This window comes from Myotis yumanensis, unplaced genomic scaffold (assembly GCF_028538775.1).
Source record: "Myotis yumanensis isolate MYYU_CA2020_CCGP unplaced genomic scaffold, mMyoYum1.0.hap1 SCAF_4, whole genome shotgun sequence".
NCBI classification, from domain to species: domain Eukaryota; kingdom Metazoa; phylum Chordata; class Mammalia; order Chiroptera; family Vespertilionidae; genus Myotis; species Myotis yumanensis.
The window spans coordinates 20667547-20682218 of NW_027223755.1; the positions used below are offsets into that span (position 1 = coordinate 20667547).

A 14672-nucleotide genomic window follows, 5' to 3' on the forward strand; every position below is an offset into this window, starting at 1 on the left:
ACATAATGAACACTACTGTCTAAAAGAATTTAATCATGTTGCTATGTTTGGAAAGTTTGTCCACTTCTAACCACACCCACTGCCACTCTGCAGGTCTCCAACTCCATGATGCCCCTGACTGCTCTCCACCTCCCTTCCTGCATTTATTTTCTCAACTAAAAATCCCAGTACTCCTGTTACAATGTCAGTCCAGCCATGTCACATCTCTGCACAAAATACTCCAATGGCTTTTCATCTCACTTTGATTAAAACCCAACATCTGACAAGGACCTACAATTCTGTACTTTGTTTCGTGACTTCTGGTCACTTCTCTGACCTCATGTTCTACTCTAATCCCCTGCACTAGTTCCCCAAATTTGGCCTTTCCAGCCACAATGTTCTTTTCACTTCACCTTGCAACTCATATCATATGCTGCTCTCCTCAACCAGGACCTTTCCTCTTGTTCCCTCTTCCTAGAATGCTTTTTTTCTGTAGATATCAACTTCAGTAGAACAATTGTTTTGTGAAGAAATTTCTTAAACCACCACTAACATGTCATATATACCAATATATTACATGTGCTTTATTTACTTATTATGTATATACTAGAAGCCAAGTGCAGAAAAATTTGTGCACTGGCCAGGGGGTGGGGTCCCTCAGCCCAACCTGTGCCCTCTCACAGTCTGGGACCCCTCGGGAGATAACCACCTGCTGGCTTAGGCCTGCTCCCCTGGTGGCAGATGGCACGCCCGATCCCGTGGTGCCTGCCCCATCTCCCCTGGTTGTAGATGGCAGGCCCGGATCTCGCGCTAGGTCGGGCGGCGGCTAGGGATCGCGCTGCCACCCACCCCCCCGCCCTGGGCCGCACACCACAGGCCAGGATCCCGGGGCGAGCGGTGGCTCGGGATCGCACTGCCGCCAGCCCCATGCAGGGCAGCGCAGCGGGATCTGCCTGCAGTATGCAAATTTAACGGCCATCTTTGTTGCGTTAATTTGCACACATTTTCTGATTGGCTGATGAGCATAGCGAAGGTACAGCAATTAGCATCTTTGTCTTTTATTAGTGTAGATACTGTCTTCCTGCTATAACCAAAGGAAGGAAGGGAATTGACTCTTTTCTTTGCTACTCTTTTCACTGTGCCTAGAACAGAATATTGTGCCTAGTACATTATCAATAAATCGAATGAATGAATGAATGAATGAATGAATTATAAGTTGATTCAAACATCCAAGTACTATACTTCCTCTATGTAGTTATGTCTCAACATTTATGACTTGACATACATATTTTAAAATTCTAATTATTTAATTTTATTCTTCATTTATATTATTATTTGAATATTACTTTTTATTTTAAAATTTTCAATTTGTTGTTTTGTTTTCTGTTTGTCATGAATTCTATTTCAGGATAGAATAAAATATGCTATATTAAGTGGTATGGGGACCAAAAGGATTGCATTCTGCTTCTCTAATATAGCAATGTGTTCTCAGTGTTCCAGCATTGACATTTATGCTTTGATCCACAATAATTTGTAAGCAATCTGTTTACTTCTATTGTTTTATTATTAAAAAGATTTAGAGGTTAATGCAAACATGCTTAGAAATAAGATTCATGGTAAAGCAGTATTTCTCTTGAGTGCATTAAAAGGCAGTGGAGCTCTCCACAGCATGTGGAGATTACAACATGACAGATGTAAACTGTATTAAAACACATCCTGTAATGCCCTACTTGGGGCATAGAAATTTTCTGATGCATAAAACAGTTTTATATCATGAAGCACTGACTCTAAAGAAATTCAAATTGATTGGATTCTAAGTAATAGGAACATTTACCAAAATGATGTTTGTCTTAACATGCCTTTTCAGGACATGTTAGATCTTATTTTCTATAAACGTATACTGTTCCCTAAGAGATAGAGGAGAGTTTGCATAATTTACGGTAACTTCTCCTTTGTAAACTTTAAAAATTGTTGAAGCAAAAGTTATCTTTATTTCATCTCTTATTTTATATTTTAAAATATTTGCTAGAAACTATTATACCTGTGATCATTTCCAGTACAATTATAACATTTCCTATTATTTTAGAAGCTTAAGCCCGATATTTTGGGAATTAGTAGTTGGGAATTGTATTAATAAAAGTTGTTAGTTAAATAATTGGCACTCCACATATGCATGGAATCTCATCTCCATTATTGTTCTTGCTTCTATTATTTATAATCAAGTTCCTGAAGGCTCTATAGTGAAATACATTACTTAGTACTTATTTAAGATAATCAAAATATCCTTAAAATATATTTGAAATAAATATTATTTGATAAAATAATTTCAAACAATGGCAAGATTAAATAAATGTGAAAAAAGTAAAATGTTTTTAATTTTGATTAAATTGATTTATGAAGTTTTTTTTATATATATAGATTGGGCCTAACAAGGTCAATAAGATTTTCTCATAGGTTTCCATTTAGAAATGTTTTTGATAAGTTATTTTTTAAATTGTTGACGCTATTACAGATGTCCCCCATTTCTACCCCTTTGCCCACCTCTACCCTGCCCCCACCTCTCTCCACTCTAGCTTCACCACACTGTTGTCTATGTCTGTGGGCTATGCATATATGTCCTTTGGCTAATCTCACCTTCTTTCATCCAGCTCCCACAACCCTTCTCCTGTGCCATCTGTCAGTCTGTTCCATATATCCATGCCTCTGGTTCTATTTTGTTAGTTTATTTTGTTCATTAGAATCCACATATGAGTGAGATCTACATTTAGGTTTATGGTCCTTTGTGAATCAAGTTCGGCATAAGTTACTATGTATGAACAGAAAGTTCTTGTCTTACTTATGAATAACCAATTGCTCCAGCACCATTCGTTGAAAGCCTATCCTTTCTTCACTGAATGAAAACCAGTTGTCTACATATGCATGGGTCTATTTTCGGACTTTCTTATATCCATCTATTTGTCTATACCAGTGGTTGGCAAACCGCGGCTCACGAGCCACATGTGACTCTTTGGCCCCTTGAGTGTGGCTCTTCCACAAAATACCACGTGCGGGTGCGCATGTACAGTGTGATTGAAACTTCGTGGCCCATGCGCAGAAGTCGGTTTTCGGCCAGGTGAGTCTATTTTGAAGAAGTGGCGTTAGAAGAAGTGGCGTTAGAAGAAGTGGGGGGTGTCAGTTGGTGGGGCAACGGGAGACGTGGCGCAGGAGGGCCGCAGGATATGCAGCACGGGGGAGGTACATTGTTTTGAGGTACATTCACTGAGGTCGACCCCTTCCAACTCTCCCATCCACACTCATCTATCTGAAACAAGTATACAAGACGAATGTGGATGGGAGAGTTGGAAGGGTTCGACCTCAGCGAACGTACTTCAATCAGATTGAGGACGTTTTTAGCAAAGGCCAGTTTAGGAGTACCCTAGTTAAGTTAATAACAATGTACCTACCTATATAGTTTAAGTTTAAAAAATTTGGCTCTCAAAAGAAATTTCAATCGTTGTACTGTTGATATTTGGCTCTGCTGACTAATGAGTTTGCCGACCACTGATCTATACTATATCAATAGCCCACTGTTTTGATTATTATAATTTAAAATTCTTAAAATCAGTGTAAGGCCTCCAAATTTGGTCTTTCTATACATTTTTTTGTTTATTTTAGTTCTTTTGCATTTTCAATTTAATTTTTATAATCACCTTGCAATTTATATATAAAGGCCTGTGGGGATTTTGATTGGGAATGTATGCATTATTGAGTTCACTGTAACGGTGTATAGATTTTAGTATACAGGTCTTGTTGAACTATTTTGGATCCAGAAGAGATGGAAGACTCAGGACAAACTACTGCTCCCAAGATCGGGGTGGGGCTCAATATTGTGCGATTTACCTGCAGGAGCTTGACCTGGTTTCCACAGCAAATATCTGAGAAAAATCCCCTTGTGCTTCTTTCAACAAGCGGAAAGGAAAAGAAAACATTTTTAAACACTTCAGATCACTCTGATCTTAACCGACCTGCCTCAGAAGAAACCAGTTAACCAGAGCCTAACATGCTGGAGTATTACCATAGCCCAACTGACCTGGGCGAAAGGAAATATCCACTTCAGCCAGCCCCCTCTGGCCAGCCAGTCCCTAGTAAGGAGGGGAAAGACTGAGAAGCACTTGTTAGTTTCACAGTCCAGAGACAAAGGATCGTTAAAAGACAGCGGTATTAACCATAGGCTGTAGAACGCTTCCCCTGCCCACATCTAACCCTCACATTACTAAGGACTATGACAGCAGTTCCATTTCCCAGTACATCGTGTCTGGAGATTAAAAAAAAATTATAAGGCATACCAAAAGGCAAAATGCACAACTGAGGAGGCGGAGTAAGCATCAGAACCAGACATAATAGGGATGTGGGAATTATCACACTGGGAATTTAAAGAAACCAATATGCTAAGGATTCTAATGAATAAAGTAGACAGCATGCAAGAACAGATGGGCACTGTAAGCAGAGAAATGGAAATGCCGAACTAAAAAGAAATGCAGTGAGAAAACAATATAAAGGAAGTGAGGAATGCCTGTGATAGGCTCATTAGCAAGTGAATGGACATGGCTGAGGAAGGAATCTCTGGGTGAGAGGGTATATCAGTAGAACCCTCAAAAGCCTATACATTCATCCTTATACATGAGTCCAAACCCATAAAATGTACAACTTGGAGAGTGAACCCTAAGGTTAACTATGGACTTTGGGTGGTTATGATGTGTCAATGTAGGTTCATCTTGTTTGTTTTTTTGGTTTGTTTGTGTTTGTGTGTGTGTGTGTGTTCTAAAGCATCATTCTGATAATATGTGATTTTGATAAAGAGACTATGCATGTGTAGGCAGTGGGTGTACAGGAGAACTCTGTACTTTCTCATTTTCTTAGAAACCTAAAAGTGCTCTAAATAAGGAACAATTGATCAACACACACAAAATAAAGAAATAAAAATAAGAAATTATGTGAAACAAACCAATAATTAATTTGCCCTGTGTGAATGCTTCTCTCTGGTAATGGTTTGTAGCTAGACTATTAATTAGTCTTTTCAAAACATGGCTCCTATATTATAAATACCACAAATAATAACTCTTCCAGTAACCTGACTAAAAATACAAATCATCTATGATACTCCCATTTAACCAAGTACCTCTTACATTGTCAGTCAATATATTCCCTTGCTTTTTTTTTTTTTTTCCTTCTTGGCTCTCAGCTCTTTTTTCCATAGTACATGTGTCACCACAATCTTTTAAATCATCATCGTTTCATGCAAAAGAGTGTAAAGTATCTACCAACAGGTTTTTGTAACCTTAATCTTTCTTATTTAAAATATATTCCACAGGGTATTAGCTAAATTAATTTTCTAAAACCCACTTCATCAAAACCCAAATCAATTAAAAATTTTAAACATGTCTACTACTGGGAAGATAACATCTGAACTTTTATTTCATTCCAGCATCTAAAACCAAATATTTTTTGAATTATTCTATATTATTTCCAAATTTCAATTTAATTTCAAGCCTGGCATATAATTTCTTATGTGTATAAACTACTTTCTCATTAATATGTAATTCCAAATCATGTCTAGGTGATTATACTTTATTGAATTTCCCTCACTAGTGGATAGCACATTGTTATGTACATATAGCTGTGAGTAAACATTTCTTTAAGTAATTAGTATATTTACAAAAAAATCCTTATGAATAGGTTTGCTTACTTACAGTGAAAAATCAAACCTAAATTTTACTGGTAGAGTATGACAAATATTATTTAAGGGATATTAGTCATTTGAAATTGTAAACAGAGTTATAATTAGAAAGAATCAAGTGAGTTGAGATTACAATTAAAATATTTCCTGGAATAAAAATACAAAAAGTTAATAATATTCTATAATGTTATTTCCAGTTAATAAATTTCATTTTCAAGAAATCCTTTCATTTTCTTATTTTAGGCTCAAAAGTAATTTATCATGAATACTACATAAAGTTTAAGAATTATTAAATCACCCCTCAACATTCTACATTCCCGTATTCTCTTTAAACCTGTGCTTTCGAACTTTATTATATGTTCACAACTCCTGGGGCTCTTGTTAAATATCTATGTTCTCATTCCCTAAGCCGGGGGTGGGGTCCAAAATTCTGTATTTCTAACGAGCTCTCCTGTAAATGCCCATGAGGCTGGAACCACATACTTTGAATAGCAAAGATGTAAACCTCTCTAATCCTAAAACATCTTCAGAATATATTTATACCATTTTCCTGTTTAGTGCCTCACAGCTCAGGTATGTAGCTTATTACACTGATGGGAAAATAAAATATAAGTTGACTACTGTGGAAGAACAAAACATTTAATTTCTGAATAATCATGTTTTTTTCAGAATTTTGTTTTCAACCAGAAGAATCTTTCTAAATCAAGTCAGCCCACATTATATCAATTATTCTATTGCTGAAGAGATATATAAAGATGGCGGCATAGGTAAACACCGGAGATTGCTGCCGCAAACAACCACTTCAAAAATACAACTAAAAGACGGAACAGACATCACCCAGAACCACAGGAAGGCTTGCTGAGGAGAGATTCTTCAACTAGAAGGAAAGGGAACAGCATACCGAGGCTCAGAGGAGGCGCAGTGTGGAAAATACAAAGGTACAGAGGTGCACGTGGAGCCGGCTGGTGGCTGAGGGCGAGGTTGTCGTTTTCAATCAGGAGGGAGTCTCAGACTCTGAGATCCAGATCTGGGTGAGTCTCTAGGGACTCAGACTCAAACGGGAGAAGCGGGATTGTCTGGCATCAGTCAGAATGTGAGGGCAGCTTTCTCTCCGAGGTTTGCAGCGGTTGCTGGGGTTCTGAGAAGCAGAGCCTCTGAGAACGGAACTGAGAGCAGCCATAACTGCTCCCTCCACCCACCCTGTTGATCCCCTGCGACTCAACCCGCCCAAGCCCTGCACAGAGGCATTTGCCGGATCGCCTCAGGCAAAGGCTAGATTAGCACCTCCCCAGAGGACAGAAGTTTTCCCTCTGCAGACACAGCTGATTTTCACAGCCAGTTGGCCTGGTGGTCAAATCCTTCTAGTATTAACTACAACAATCAAGGCTTAACTAGAACAAGACTGCGCACAAAGACCACAAGGGGGTGCACCAAGAAAGCATAAAAAATGCGGAGACAAAAAAAACATGACAGAAATGGAGGATATAGAGCTAAAAAAACGCACTTTTAAGGGCTTTCAATAATTTGCTAGAAACTGCCGATAAACTTGATGAGAGCCTCACGAAATCTAATGAGACCCTCGATGTTGTGATAAAGAACCAACTAGAAATTAAGCATACACTGACTGAAATAAAGAATATTGTACAGACACCCAACAGCAGACCAGAGGAGCGCAAGAATCAAGTCAAAGATTTGAAATGCGAAGAAGCAAAAACCACCCAACCAGAAAAGCAAAATGAAAAAAGAATCCGAAAATACGAAGATAGTGTAAGGAGCCTCTGGGACAGTTTCAAACGTACCAATATCAGAATTATAGGAGTACCAGAAGATGAGAGACAGCAAGATATTGAAAACCTATTTGAAGAAATAATGACAAAAAACTTCCCCCACCTGGTGAAAGAAATGGACTTACAGGTCCAAGAAGCGCAGAGAACCCCAAACAAAAGGAATCCAAAGAGGACCACACCAAGACACATCATCATTAAAATGCCAAGAGCAAAAGACAAAGAGAGAATCTTAAAAGCAGCAAGAGAAAGAAAGTCAATTACCTACAAGGGAATACCCATACGACTGTCAGCTGATTTCTCAACAGAAACTTTGCAGGCCAGAAGGGAATGGCAAGAAATATTCAAAGTGATGAATACCAAGAACCTACAACCAAGATTACTTTATCCAGCAAAGCTATCATTCAGAATTGAAGGTCAGATAAAGAGCTTCACAGATAAGGAAAAGCTAAAGGAGTTCATCACCACTAAACCAGTATTATACGAAATGCTGAAAGGTATCTTTTAAGAAGAGGAAGAAGAAGAAAAAGGTAAAGATACAAATTATGAACAACAAACATGCATCTATCAACAAGTGAATCTAAGAATCAAGTGAATAAATAATCTGATGTACAGAATGAACTGGTGATTATAATGAATCAGGGACATAGTAAGGGAATGGACTGACTATTCTTGGGGGGGGAAAGGGGAGTGGGAGATGTGGGAAGAGACTGGACAAAAATCGTGCACCTATGGATGAGGACAGTGGGTGGGGAGTGAGGGCAGAGGGTGGGGCGGGAACTGGGAGGAGGGGAGTTATGGGGGAAAAAAAAGAGGAACAAATGTAATCTGAACAATAAAGATTTAATTAAAACAAACAAAAACAAAAAAAAAGAAATCAACAAGAGATTCAAGAAGCAGTTGATGATGGTAGAAGCGTGTTTCAAGAAATAGGGTAGCCCTGGCTGGTGTGGTCCAGTGGTTGGAGTGTTGTCTAACACACCAAGGGGTGGCAGATTGGATTTCTGGTCAGGGCGCCTACCCAGGTCGCAGGTTTGATCCCTAGTCAGGCACAAGTGGGAGGCAGCCAACTGATGTTTCTCTCTCACTTTTTCTCTCTAAAAATCAATAAAAAAATAAACAAACAAACAAAATTATTCTACTGCTTATACTATAAACTGTATTTTCCTTTATATGCACATTTTAAAGCATTTGTCTCATTTAATATTATTTTATTTTTGCAGTCATAGAGATTTCATTATTCTTCTGAAATACTTAATCACAATTGCTTTTTTCCATAACATACTAATTTTATTATATAGGAAGCTAAGGAGAGTAACTCACAGAATATAATATAATAGGCATGTTGACATATCTCAATTATTAATTAAGTCTCCACACATCACAGGTGATCAATTAAGCTACAATCCATCCTTAGCTAATAAAAGGAATTAGTCATTCTTTAGTCAGTTGATTATGTTGATTAAGATCTTAATGTACCTGCTTTTTTTCTTTAATTTTATCATTTATAATCATAATAGAAAATACTAATGATTATTGCAACCCAATCCAAGCCTCTATGGATGAACAATTTTAATTCTTTTAGAGTTTCATAGCACCAATACAGTCTAATGAAATTTCAACAGTGAGAAATAAAGGTACATTTTTCAGGTGTGTTTATACAATTAAAATGAGCCAGTGCATACTAAATACTTTCTTTTACATGCTGATAGCATTTTATGCATCTTGTATAAAGCACTATGTGACATAATTGAATCAAAGCATTCCACTAAGGACTCAGATAATGTGAGTCCATATGCTTGATTATATTTTCGAAGAGTTCATTACACACTACCTACTGTGCTCTAATCTCATAGAAAATATGTAATTCCACATTTAATATTTATCACTCTATGTTAAGTATGCATTTGCATATGAATTACTATTTAGACTCTAAACTTGAATAAGGGTCTTACATATTGCATCCAAAGTTACTAATATTGGGATTTGCTCATTGTGTTCAGTGAATATATTTTCAACTGGATTGAATATTGTTATTTCTTCTAAATATTTCACTTGGAAGGATGTTTGATTCCTTTCCCTAGGAAAGCACAACAAACATGTCAAGGGCCATTTACCCCATTAGATGCTTATATCCTATTTATATATAACATCACAGAACTCACACAAGGCATTAGTCAAACTGGCAATCTATACAGCATTGTTGACTAAAATACAAGAAAACAGAGGTATGCCAGTTACAGATATAAGTTATTATATGTTATTGCTAAGGTCATTATCAATGTAGAGAGAACTGCAAGAATCTGATCCTGGCTATTCGTCTCACATTAAAATTCCCCTTCAAGCAAAATCATTTGAAATTAATTTTATTCTCCAGGACTGTGACCTATACAGCAAGCAGTAATGTATTTTTGCAGATATACCACGTGCTAACATCTTAACGAGATAATTTGCAAAAACCAAATATAACCATATAAATGTGGGGTGGTGGGTGGATAAAGCATATGGCAGCGTGAAAGCAAAGCATTAGTGAGAGAGACACATAGCTTGGTGTTACCATTTTCTGTAAGATTCTGCTAATGGGCTCAGGAATGGCACCCGAGTGTTCTTCTGACTCTCTCAGCAGCCTTTTTCAACATCAGCAGTGAGTGTGACAGTCCCAGATGTAACTTGATCCACGATCAAGTTAGCAGTGCTAATATAGCTGTGACATTACACCTGCTGTTCCTGGAAGTCTCATTCTACTGTAGCTCGGATTTATTTCATTACGTGGAAATTGGTAGAAAGAATACTCTCAACGAGAATGCTCTCCTAACTTAAAAGATGCTAGAATGAAAGCCATCTAGTACCCTATTTCCTTTAATCCAGGAATTGAACTACTTCTGAAAAATCAGTGAATGAAGAGATGGGGAGAGAGTACTTGGGAGTTTATTACTTATTCCTACCAAGGCTGGGGTGTCAGTTCTCATTTAATGTATTATTAGTATATTCAGAGTTACTTCTAGAAAGACATTCTGGGTATAAACTAATAAATGGTGTGTTAACAATACACTCTAGAGCAGTGGTTCTCAACCTTCTGGCCCTTTAAATACAGTTCCTCATGTTGTGATCCAACCATAAAATTATTTTTGTTGCTACTTTATAACTGTAATGTTGCTACTGTAATGAATCGTAATGTACATATCTGATATGCAGGCGACCCCTGTGAATGGGTCATTCGACCGCCAACTGGGTCGCGACCCACAGGTTGAGAACCGCTGCTCTAGAGTGTCCACCATGTGAATGTGTAGAAAATGGACTAAACTGGAATTAATTGCATTGCAAAATGTATTGTTGCTTTTATACCTGAGAGGGCAAAAATATACACAACACTCAGTTGTGAAAAATACCAAAGGTACAAACATGGATATATTATTGACCATTAAAAACCTACTTAAAAGTATAAATATACTTATTACATGAGTATAAGCACAGTAATCACTAAACATCTTTGTTACATGCATTTACGAGATGATCAGACTTAAATAAAAAATATTTATCAGCAATAATTTTTATTCTAATTATGCTTCAGTATTTGCACAATTCTAAGAAAGCTCATTTTTAGATAGCCTATATTATCTCTAGGTGAAACTCATCACCTAAAAAAGGATTAACTCCTAAACTATGTATCTGCAGCTGAGATAGAAAATTGAATAGCATTGTGTTAGTTAAATTTCATTTTTTTAAGGGCAGAAAGGGACTAGACTTAACTTATTTTCCCATAATGCTTGGCTCAATACTAAATAGCACCTTCATCAGTTTTCACCAGCACTAAAAACACAATACAAGGTTTATTTCTTTATTTTTCTAATATTTATTTTTTAAAATTCTTAAAGGTTATCAATAGCTAAGTATAGACTTTAGACTCTAAACATACTTTTACTGTAAATACTAGGAGGATAGGCTGTATTTTAATATGAACTACTTGTACATTGTGTGTGTGAGATTTTCTCAGTGGAGTGCATTTAGAGTTTCCATTCTATAGATGGGGTCACTGGGGCTCAGCATTGTTCTCTCAGCAATGAGTGTGGAACAGTCTCATGCCACACATTTTGCCCTACAAAATCTTTCAAATGTGAACAAAACTGAAATTATTTTGATATCTAGCAATTAAACAGTGTGGATGGAAACATGGGTGGCCTGTGAAATCTTCTTGGAGGAAACCATGCCCTAGATAACATGCAGGTGAGAGAAAGCAGGCTGCAAATACATGGAGGTAAAGTGAGGTATGGCAATAGGATGGGATTGTGGTCCATGAATTGGAATAATAGATCATGAGTATGTAATGGGTCATAAACAGGGGGAAAATGTGCAAAGCTCAAGGGAACTACAAGGAGCATATGTTTTCACAAATGGAAATAATTTCACTTTGGTCATATGACACAGTCTAAGATGACTAAGCTCAAACCCAAATTTAGGCCCAGGCTTGTTACAATGCAGAATCCAAATCATCTAACCCATCAGCCACAATTTTCTGTCTTATCCAGCGCTGTGTTATGACTTTTACGGGCCCTGGCCAGCTTGCCTTTGTGACTTTTCCCCTTGATAAACACAATAGAAAATGTATCTTGTAACTGCATTTATATAATGACACCTATTAATATTATATATTAAAGCATTGTCTTTTACCTCAAAGCTCATTCATTTCCTCTGATTTTTAAAGAAAATAAAACATTTTCATGGGCCCCTCCCTTAAAGCATCGAGGGCCCTAAGTTTGGTGCCTACTCTGCCTAATGGAGAAATTAGCCCTGACCTTAGCAGCAAACACATGTTCAAGTACTTTTGAACTGAGCTTCAGAAATAAACACTTTATCCTATAACTTAATCCAACAGTTAAGAAAACAGTGTCAAGAGTAATTTAGGTGATGTGCTTAGTCTCAAACTGTGTCATAACCAGAAATATAACTCAGGTCACTGTTCTGAAATGTCTTGCATAATTTAATAATGAATCAATGTTATAATGGTTAAAACTTACACGTTAATGCTCTTATCTAGAAGACTTTCTGGCTAACTTCCAGTTTTCTGAGCACAGAGATGAACCACTGGAAGCAGGAGATTTCTTACATGCAGGAAGTGTCTGAACTGGAGGCCAAGCTAGTGTTTGGATACGTATAGTAAAGTTTTGAATATATATATTCAAACAAAAATGTGTTTCTATATAAAACATTAATGAAAATGTCTTTAGACATGTAAATGCCACAGATAGCTTTGGACTTGAAACATATCATTGACATGTTGAATTTTAAGTATAAATTTGTTATTCAAATCCTATTGAGAACAAAGATCTTGTAGCTAATTTTTCTGTTTTAAGAACTGTGTCATTGGAGGCAAAGTCTGAAGTGTTTAAGGTTGTAAATTAGTTAATAAAAAATGGATTTGAACAATCCCCTTAGAAGGTATGACTACATTTACTGGTTTCTGCCCCCTAGCTTCACTAACTTCATATCAGATCCTCTCCCTACCACTGCCAATCCCTCACTACGCCTCCTGGAATTCAAATACAGCTTTCACATTACCAAGTTTTGGGAAGGATGAGAGCTAATGAATCTTCTACACCTTGCTGGTGCAAATGCAAAATAGTATTGCCACTTTAGAAATCAAACTGCAATTACTTAAAATGTTAAGCATGCCCTTATTTGATATTACATTCCCATCTTAGATATTTGTCCAGGAGAAATAAAAATATTTATTCACATAAAACCATATGCACATGGTTATACCCACATTATTCATTATCATCAAAAATTGGAAATGACCCAAATGTCCTCAAATGAGTAAATGGACCAAGAAGCTTTGATACATTCATACAGTGGCATGCCCCTTATCCATAAAAACTAAGAACTATTCTACTGATATATGCAGCAACATGGATAAATCGCAAATGCATTATGCTCAGTAGAAGGAACCCTACTCAAAAACCATAAATAGTGTATGTATCCATTTATATGACATTCTTAAAAAGGTAAAAGTCTAGGGATACAAAACATAACAGATTAGTGGTTACCAGGGCCTATTCACCACAAAATGATGTGAGGGAACCCTTGGGGGAGAGGGAAATGTTTTCTACTTTATATGTTATTGTGGTTAGGAGACTATACACTTGTCAAAATTCATAGAATTTTACACTAGAAAAGACAAACTTACTCTATGTAAATTATACCATCATACAAATGGCCAACAGGTACATGAAAATATAATTATCACTAATCATCAAAGAAATGCAAAACAAAACCACAATGAGATATCACCTCACACCTGTCAAGATACCTATTATAGAAGGATGAATGCCATTTTTAAAAAAGGATATTTACCTTCCTTGCACTTTCCTTTATCAAATATTAAATATTTGAATAATTAAAAGCATTTTAAAGTGTGCTTTTATAAATTATTGAGTAACTAAAGACTAAAAAATGTGTATTTCTATAAATTATTGAGGAATAAATCTACCAAATACTACTCATAAATCTAAATATACCGTATCCAGAAAAGGTTTATCATTTTGAAATTTTATGCACACCAATGGATCCTTTATTCTACCCTGAGACATTGGTGTTCCAAAGGAAAACATGCCCTAAGTTATATGCCCAGTATTGTTTCCTGTTATTCTGTAATTTTAACTCCTTCTAGTTGTCAAAACAACAGAATAAACCTAACACCTAACAGTGTGCCAAATATCTTATTCGAAAAAAAAAAAAATACAAATTCTCATCAGAACTTTATATCCTCAGCTTGGCCTGGACACTTGCAGTGCAGAAAACAGGGCCTCGGTGGGATGGTGCCTAAAATGTTCGGGCCCAGAAAGCCCGTGCCTGCTTGGGGGAGTGTGCAATTTAATCAAGTGTTCATTGATGTCAGCACGCTGGCTCATCACACTCCTGTTGATGTGGAAGCCTGAAGCGCAGAGACTCTGCTAATTAGATGACGGAAGTAAGATTACATTTTCCCTTAGAGAAAGACACAAAGGTGTGAAAGATATTCTCAAAGGGGTTTAGACATATAAGTATCTGATGGAAGAGAACAAAAATAGGCTTTAGGGAAAGCCAACTAGGGAAACAAACTCAGCAGAGTTCTATTGTTTCTAAGAACAAGAGCTATGAAAGGCACCAGCAGGCTTCTCTTGCTCCCACTCTGTTAACACAGATTTGGAACATAA

General features: G+C 36.9%; 1 protein-coding gene across 1 annotated transcript in view; it reads right to left on the reverse strand.

Moving 5' to 3' along the window:
* The window catches only part of CDH10 (cadherin 10), a 131056-nt gene that overhangs the window by 72679 nt on the left and 43705 nt on the right, over window positions 1-14672 (reverse strand). The gene's annotated exons all lie outside the window — the stretch shown is intronic.